A 9544-nucleotide genomic window follows, 5' to 3' on the forward strand; every position below is an offset into this window, starting at 1 on the left:
CCCCGTCCCGCGCGGGAGGGCGCCGGAGCCAAAGAAAGGCTCCCCGTCTCTGGGCCCGCAAGAGGGACGCGGGACTGGACGGGCGGAGCCTTCTAACCGAATGGCAAGAGGGGCCCGCGGGCACTGTGTCCCCCGCAGCCAGAGGGGAAACTGAGGCCCTGAAAGGCGCCCTTCTCACCCAACGGCTCGCAGCGCGGAAGCAAGATCGGGCCTCGAGGCACCCCTTCCCGAAAGGCTTCGTGAGGAGCCCCAGGCCCAGCCTCTGTAGAACCCACCTTCGTTCATCCCGGGAGTTTCCCTGTGTCTGAGCTAAATTCTTCCGCAGAAGTGACCCACCCTGTTGCTGTCTCACAAGTTCCCACACCAGGGCCCGGCGCTCCCCAGGGAATTCCGGGCACAGTCCCCAGCAGACTCCCCAAGTCCCTTCTACCATTGTTGTTCTGGCTGCTCCCGAATCTGCTGCAAGCGTGATCTTTAGTCCCATCTTACAGAAATTTAGAGTATCTGGGAGACCTGCTCAAGGTCGCAGAGAGGACAGAGCCAGACCTGGACCTACCTGTGTCCAGATCCTTTGTGATGAAAGAAAAAAGGAGTGGGAAGGGGAGGAGATTGAGGCCCTGTTCCAGGGGTTCCCATATGTACCCACACACAGACCGAAGGCGCCCCCACAGCAAAGAACTCTGAAAGTGCATGGCTTGCCCACAGTCACAGAAGAGGGAGTGATTTCAGATAAAGATGGTGCTGGTGTGTAGTGGGTCAGGAGCTAGAGGATAGGGGTCAGCACTGGATCAGGGGGTGAAGAGGAAGGAGGTTGTAGACCCCATACTTCAGCTCAAGAGCTGCTAGATAGAGAAAGTCCAGCCTGAAGAGAAGTCTGGCCCCAGGACAGGACTTCTCATTTACTCAGCCCCTTGAACTGATGTCTGACACCCCCTTTCCCAAGACTAATTTCAGTCAAAAAGAGAATTCCACCTACCCCCACCACCCCACTTTTTTTTTTTTGTACCAGATTTTAAACCCAGGGGCACTTAACCACTGAGCCACATCCCCAAACCCTTTTTTTCAGGGGTGGGGGCTGCCAGGGATTGAATTTATAGGCACTCCATCACTGAGCCACATCTCCAGACAGGGTCTCATTTAGTTGCTTAGTGCCTCACTTTTTGCTGAGGCTGGCTTTGAACTCGTGATCCTACTGTCTCAGCCTCCCAAGCTACTGGGATTTCAGGTGTGCTTCACTGCACCAGACCCCAGCCCTTTAAAAAAAATTATCTTGAGACAGGGTCTTAATAAGTTGCTTAGGGCCTCACTAAATTGCTGAGGCTAGCCTCAAACTTGTGATCCTCCTGCCTCAGCCTCCCGAGTCACTGGTATTACTGGCCTGAGCTATTAGACCAGCCACCCCTTACATCTTAAAATCGGCAAATGTTTAACCACAGCCAAAACACCTGGCTTATTCTTTCATCCCCTTCTCTGTCCCTCCACTGGCTGGTTTCCCCCATCTGTGCAACGGAAATTGGAGAATCTGACTGGGGAAGCCAGAGTAACAGTGGATCTGAAAGCAGAAAAACCTGGCTGTCTGGGCTGTGTGAAGCTCAATGCTGCCCCCTGGTGTCAGGATGTTGCAACCTGAAGTAGGACGCAGGGAAAGGATGCTGAGGTAGAGAATCCCTCAGCTTCCAACCTTCTCCAAGCCCCTTAGACCTCTATCTTGTGGGAGAGAGAGAAGAGAGCACAAGCCCTGCTAACCCTATCTGTGGGGAAACATGAGGCCCCTTCTCTAGCAGAGATCTCAGACTGAGTGGTAGAGCTGGAGAGAGGGGAACACCTCAATGAGATCAGTGTCCAGTCTTCAAGGGGATATGATCCCTCAGTCAGAAATGTCTCTCTGGTCTTCTTAAAACTTTTAATTAAGACCTTTCTTTTATTTTTTTTTTTGAGCTGGGAATTGAACCTATTGCCACTTAAACACTGAGCCATGTCTCCAGCCCTTTTTAATTTATATATTTTATTAAGAGACAGGTTCTCGCTGAGTTGCTTAAGGCCTTGCAACATTGCTGAGGCTGGCTTTGAACTCACAATCCTTCCTGCTGCAGCCTCCCAAGTCTCTGCCACCATACTCAGCTAATTAAGGTCTTTTTCTACCTGAAATTTGGCCATTTGTGTCCAAATGAGTTAAGATGGATAGATGGAAAGAAGGAAGGAAAAATGGAAGTTTTTCATTCCTTTGCACTGAGATAATATATCCAGAAGGCTTCTGCTATCAAACACATGGAGGGGTAAGCTCATTCATTTGTCTAGTTGGCCAGAAGTAATCATGGGAAAGTTGAAGGGACCAAGAAAAGCTTCCTGGAAGAACTGGCATTTGTTAACAGTTTTGAAGGGCAGAGAAGACAGTAAAGATGTTCAGTTAGAGGGAGCAGTAATATCAGAGGTGCAGAGGCAGAAGGGAAAATGTGCGCTATTGATGACAAGAAGGCTCCAGCTAGGCATGATCACACATGCCTGTAATCCCAGAGACACAAGAGGCTGTAGCAGGAGGACTGCATGTTCAAGGCCAGCCTCAGCAACTTTGTGAGACCCTGTCTCAAAATGAAAAGGTTTGGGGATGTAACTCAGTGGTAAAGCACATCTGGGTTCAGTCCCCAGTACAAAAAAAAAAAAAAGAAAAAAAAGATGTGGTTGTGACTCAGTGGTAGAGCACTTGCCTAGCATGTGTGAGGCACTGGGTTTGCTCCTCAGCACCACATAAAATAAATAAATAAAATAAAGGTATTGTGACCATCTACAACTAAAAAAAAATTTGAAAGGCTCCAGCTTAAGGGAATGGAGGGAGGCAATGCTGTACTGGAGACATGGAAAAGGAAGCTTTGAGGATCCTGGGGAGGTGCTGAATGTCAGGCCAAGTGGGAAAAACACTGGACTAGATGGCAGAGTTCTGGGTGTTAACCCATGGTGCTCTGAGTGGGTACCACTCCGCAGCTTTGCTCTCAGGAATCTTCTCCAGACACCACTGGGAGCCATGACAAGTTCCCCATCAGGGTGGTGCCCAGGAATCGCAATTCATAGAACGATCAGACTGGCAGGTACCATGGACCTTATCAAATCTAATCCCCTGAATTTGCAGATGAGAAAACTGAGGCCAAGAGGAGAAATGACTTTCCAGCAATGCACAGCAAGCCAGTGGCAGAGTTCTCCATTCCCTCAGCTTTGGGCTCTTTCCCTTTTACTTACAGTCTAAGGTAGCATCTGGGGGAATGAACTGGAGGAGAGCCACTGGGAACAGAGATTATGAGGCCAGTCAGCAGAAAATGTTTATTGAGCTCCTTACCCTGCTCCTATCTTGGACCAATCAGAGGAGTGGGTGCACAGGGGGACCACAAAGAAAATCAATCTGGTAGAGTCGCATGAGGCCCATATGCTATTCTGAGAGGAACCGGCATCAGGAGAAGATAAGGGTGAGGATCTAGGAAGGTTTCCAGGAAAAGAAATGACCTTTGGTCCCCTCTGATTCTTGACCGTGGTCTCCACTTTCTTCATGAACTAGAGACACAGCTCCTCTTTCAACAGTGAAGCAATGTGCTGCCCAGCCACCAGAAGTCCCCTGATCCTCTCATAGCCTGTGGGAAAGAGGATGCAGGAGCCCAGACTGCTTCCTGCTCGCAGGCCCTTTGCCACCAGCCCTCTTCATCTCCTCTGCTGTGTTGGGCCCTTGTACCAGGAGCTGGCCGAGGTAGTACCTTGGTGCAAACATCTCATCCCCAATCTATACTGTGGTAAAAATGTCGTGGGTCTTAGAGTTCCAGGCTTTCTCAGTTCTCAGTGAAACCTGAAAAGGCTGTGCTGAGTTTGTGTATTGTTCTCTAGGGTTAAGGTATAAAACTTTCTCCCTGTCCAGAATGCTGACTATAATGATAAAATACAAACTGAGCACCCACCCAATGTTTATTGCATGAGAAAGAAGAATGTACAAATCCCTGATCCCAAACCTGGTTATATTTTCATAGTGAAAATATTGCCTTGACCCCAAACACAGGCTCAAGAACGTAGGGGCTAAGCTTAAGTCCCTACCATGAAATCCAAACATACTTGTAGGAATTCAAACATATTTTCATTGCTCTATGATGATAATAGCATATAAGCCCTTAATTGCCTTTACCTCTGGAGCCAGATCATCCAGTTTCAAGTCCTGACTACTCTACTCCAACTGGCTGTGGTACTTTGTTACCATCCTTTAATGAAGGCACACAGAGTGTAAGATCTTTCATTTGTAAAGCCTCACAAGACAGTTATGAAATTTTATTATAAATAACACAATATATATTATATATGTATATTAGAGAGAGAAAAAAAGAATCCCTTTGGAGCAGCTCTTAGGACAGAGTGAGAACTTAAGACACATTAGATAGTGTCATTACTTGGACTAAAATCAATTTCCAGAAAAAGTAAGTGACTTAATGTTTGACTCAGACACTCACATATTTTTCTGTCTTTCTCTCCCACCAACGTCAGTATTGTTATTTTCTATCCTGCAGTTAAATATGCCCATGGTAATATTTCCTTTCATAAACCATCTCTGAATTAGTAATAGAAGCATTTATTGAGAATTTCCTATACACAAGGCTTTATGCTAATTCATTCTCTTTTTATTTTATTTATTTATTTTTATTTGTTTTTATTTATTTATTTATTTATTTTTTGGTACCAAGGATTGAACCCAAGGGCACTTAACTACTGAGCAACATCCCTAGCCCTTTTTATTTATTCTTATTTATTTATTTTATTTTGAGACAGGGTCTCACTAGGTTGCTCACAGCCTCACTAGGTTGCTCACAGCCTCACTAAGTTGCTAAGGCTGTCTTCATACCTGTGATTTTCCTTCCTCAGCCTCCTGAACCACTGGAATGGTAGGCGTGTGCCATCATGCCCAGCTCTCTCTTTAGCACAAACTTGCAAGGTAAATGTTTTGATTCCCATTTTCCTGGTGAAAAAAAAAAAAAAGAAATGAGACCCAGAAATGGGCAATGTCCAATTCAGGTATACTGTAAGCTCCTAACTGGAAGCTTTAGCTCTGTCCCACCCTTCCTGTCTCTAGGATCCACTTTCTTTCCAAATGCCAAGAGGACATTGGTTTTGCAATTTTCTCCCATGACATGGTCAGGGCTGACACAGAGTTCAAATGATGTGTCTTCAGGGACAGACAGAATGAAACTGCAGTAAAAAGACAAAGAGTAAAAACTGGGACACTAGAAATGACCAGTCCCACCCCTACCCTCACAGAACTGAGGCATGAATCAGACTTGATCTGTTCCCTGGGGAGAGATATGAAGAAGAAAATTGATCTCTTGGAAATTTTATCAGATCTCCATTGTATCCATCGTGGAAGGCCAGTTCCTCCTCACCCATCAGCATCACAGGTGGTGATAGGCATCACATCCACCGGGAAGTTCAGGATGCTGGACAGGCTCAGGTAGGAGGAACTGTCTGCATGAAGATGCACGGATGCCCAGGAAGTCAACACGGGAAGACTCAGGCCTGCCCCTTGCAGATCATTATCAGAACTGCAGACCTCTAGGCTCAGAACGGCTTTGTGGTGCCAGGAGTGGTGCTGATCATGGCCACCCACACTGACAACCTGGAAAGAGGGAATTGACATTGCGGAAGCCAAGCCAAGCACTGCGCTGTTCTCTTTCCATTGCTGATTCTTTGACTCCTCTCCACCACGGTGAGGTGGGGATGACTATCCCCTGTGTACAAACGAGGACATAGGGGCAAGCAGGTTAGGTGGCTTTTTCAAGGCTACACAGCTAGTGGTGGCCAAGGATTCAACCCCCATGTCCTCCTGTGCACTGGACTCCCACATGATGTGTGTGGGGGGGTACAACTCAGAGTTAAAAAGTCAGCCCCTCTGCAGTAGCTACGGTGTGCAGGGAGACTAGGTACGGCCAGCTGCTGTGGGAGGACACAGGGGGACATGTTCTTAAGCTCAGGAGACGAGTCCAGGCTGGGGCGAAGTGAATATCAGCCTGCCTTGAGCAGCCCCTCTGATTCCGGCACCTGTGCACTGGACTCAGGAATGTCCCAAACACGGCCCTGTTCTAGGCCCACATTTCAGGGGAGCCACACCGAAAACACCTTTTGAAGTGGGTGCAGCAGAAAACATGTAGGAATAAGTGAATATGCTAAGTGAAAGAAGGCAGACAAAAAGTCTCCTACTTTTTTTATTCCATTCATATTAAATTATACAAAATTACGTATGGTAACAGAAAGCAGATCAGTGGTTAATAGGCTCAGGGGTAGAGTGGACTACAAAGGAATATGAGGCAAATTTGGGGGTAATGGAAATATACATTCTACAAATGATAAATATAGACTCTATTTTCATTATGGTGGTAGTTATACAGTCATATATATTTGTCTAAATTCATCAAATTACTTCAAATAATTTGCCAGGTGTGGTAAAACATGCCTGTAATCTCAGCCACTGGGGAAGCTGAGGCAGGAGGATCACAAATTCCAGTCTAGCCTCAATGATTTAGTGAGACCCTGTCTCAAAATAAAAATAAAAATGGGGGCTGGGGATATAACTCAGTTGGTACAGGGCTATACTCGAATGCACAAGGCCCTGGGTTCAATTCTTAGCACCACTAAATAAATAAATAAATAAATAAATAAATAAACAAATATAAAAATGAGCTGAGGGTTGTAACTCAGTGGTGGAGAATCCCTAAGTTCAGTCCCCAGTATCTCTCTCTCTCTCTCTCTCTCTCTCTCTCTCTGTCTCTGTCTCTCTGTCTCTCTGTCTCTCTCTCTCTCTCTCTCTCTCTCTCTCTCTCACACACACACACACACACACACAAAGAATGGAGACAGGGCAAGGCCACAGAAACTGTGAAAAGACTCAGGCATCTGGACTACCCCAATCTCAATCCCACCAGGACCCAGCACTCTTTCATCTGATGCCATGACAGCTTATATAGAAGGCAGGGTCCAGAGTGGGTACCAGCAGCATGTCCAGGTCCAGAGGCCTCCACCTGGCTATCAACTCTTGCTGATAGTCCTCCAGGGACTTTAAGGAGGGTAGAGGATAGCCTCATCTCTGTTTGGCAGATGAGGTTAAATGCTGTCCTGGATTAGCCACCATCAGGAATTCTCAGGCTATGAGTTACAGACACCTGGGAAGAAGGGGAATCTCAGCCTGCAATGACTCAGGAACTATATGTCATCCTGGCTTCAGGGAGATGGACTAGATTAACCAAGCCTCCATCCAGGTTCTGCTGGGCCTCCCCTGAAGGCCAGGCCAGACCTCTGCCCCATCCGGCCACTTAGGGCAGTACCTGGGTTTCTGTTGCCCCAACTCCTGCAGCCCGTTAGGCTCTTCCCAGCCACATTATCACCTGCACTGCTGTGTGCTGCTCCCAGAGTTTCCTGTGTATAAGGAAGACTCTGAGAAGTTCAAAGATCAGCATGGAAGTGTCTCTTTTTACACCAACAGGGAAATTATTACTCAGTGAAAACCTAAATAAACCCTCTTGCTCTGCTCACTCACTTTTTTTTTCTTTTGGCTACTGGGGATTGAAATCAGGGGCACTCAACCACTGAGCCACATTCCCAGCCTCTATTTTCTATTTTATTTAGAGACAGGGTCTTACTGAGTTGCTTAGTCCTCGCTTTTGCAGAGGCTGGCTTTGAACTTGCAATCCTCCTCCCTCAGCCTCCTGAGTCTCTGGGATTTCAGGCCTTTGCCATGGTGCTGGGTATCTGCTCACTCTTAGCTGACTGAAAATTCACTGATTTGGAGGTCACGTGGCCAGGCAACACATTATTAATCTCCCACTAGCTTTGTTGTAGATAGTGCCTCTGACGTGCAGGTTATGATGATAACAGTTCCCTCAGTTATTTTTCAGGGATGTGAAGGCTATTTTTGATGAAAATATTGACTCTTCACTTTGGCCTGCAGATTTCCAATGGGTCACTGGAACAGGATAAAAAAGCTTAGCATCTCTGCCTTCATATTGTGTCTGTCTCCTTTGCTGCCTTAACCTTTGGGTTAGATTCTACTCAGCTCTGCATGTTGACACGTTGGTCATTTCAGAAATGTTTTGTCCGAAACCAAAATACAGAGTTAACTTGACCTATACTTACCCAGTCTCTCCCCACTTCCAGGCTGAAAACAACTACCAGCCACTACAATCAGAAACCCTGGATCAAGAAAGGAGCAAAAAGAGGTGGCACATAATTTCCTGAAAGATCTCCACCTATTCCCAGGAAGAACATGAATACATGAAGAATATGAATATGTCCCTTTAGGAGCCTATCTCCCTCCTTCATTATTCCTCTCCTGTATCTATAATCCTATAACTCCCTATAATTCCCTGGCATTGATAAGTTGATTTGCAAGCAAAATTCCTGTTTCTCTCCTCTTTGGCTACTGAATAAGCTCTTTCTTCTTTGTTACTCTGTCTCTTGAATCATTAACCTTATCAAGAAGCAGAATCAGGGCTGGGGTTGTGGCTCAGTAGTAGAGCACTTGCCTGGCATGTGCGAGGCCCTGGGTTAGAACCTCAGCACCACATAAAAATAAATAAAGGTATTGTGTCCAAGTACAACTAAAAAATAAACACATTTTTTAAAAAAGAAACAGAATAAATTTTATTTATTTATTTACTTACTTACTTATTTACTTACTTGCTTGCTTACTTACTTACTTACTTATTGGCACTGGGAAGTAAACTCAGCGCTTAACCACTGAGCCACATCCCCAGCCCTTTTTGGGTTTTATTATGAGACAAAGTCTCACTAATTTGTCTATGGCATCACTCAATTGCTGAAGCTGTCCTGGAAATTGTGATCCTTCTGCCTCAGTCTCCTGAGTTGCTGGGATTACAGGTGTGTGCCACCATGCCCAGCTATCAAGCCTTTTCTTAATTATAACATGATACCTAAATGCAAGGTCTGGCTTCATTGCAGGTTGTAAATCAGCTGCAGTGGGCTGCAAATGGGCTAGGAGTTACCCGTGTCTTGTCCTCCACTGCCCAAGGTTTCCAAGGTCATATTTCCTCTGCTCAACCTGCCCTCCTAACAGTAGCCATAGGGACTCAAGCTCCCCCCAAAGCCACAGCTCCTTCCTTTAGGCTGTGAGGCACCTGGTTAGCCCTTAGGCCACTCTAGCCCAATTCCAACCAGCACCTCAACCCTAGCCACAGAAACCAATCTAAACAGAAAAGACAAGTCCAAGCCAGAATCCTCTCCCAGCCTCACCTCTCACCTAACTCTAACCCTACCCCAACTCCAATCTTCCTCCCAGCCCTGAATCTAAACTTGTCTTCACTCCCAAATGCAACCCTAACTCAAACCAACTCATCCCCAGTTAAAACCTAGCTTCAAACTTTATCCCCACCTAACTCCAATTCTAGTCTTCACTGAGATCCAAACTCCCATTCCTAAACTAGTCCCAATCCCAGCACCAGTCAAAAGTCTACACTTGGGACTGGGGCTATAGTTCAGTGGGTAGAACTCTTGCCTAGTATGTCTGAGGCCTTAGGTT

General features: G+C 46.2%; 1 long non-coding RNA gene across 1 annotated transcript in view; it reads left to right on the forward strand.

Annotated features, from left to right (window-relative positions):
* LOC125610391 overlaps nt 1–8611 on the forward strand; it is a 14132-nt gene extending 5521 nt beyond the window's left edge. The window contains exons 2-3 of the long non-coding RNA XR_007340415.1: nt 4885–4954; nt 8164–8611. This is a non-coding gene — a long non-coding RNA (uncharacterized LOC125610391). The remainder of the gene's footprint in view (nt 1–4884; nt 4955–8163) is intronic.
* Nucleotides 8612–9544: the final 933 nt, after the last annotated feature.

The sequence above is a fragment of the Marmota marmota genome, unplaced genomic scaffold, assembly GCF_001458135.2.
Source record: "Marmota marmota marmota unplaced genomic scaffold, marMar, whole genome shotgun sequence".
NCBI lineage: Eukaryota > Metazoa > Chordata > Mammalia > Rodentia > Sciuridae > Marmota > Marmota marmota.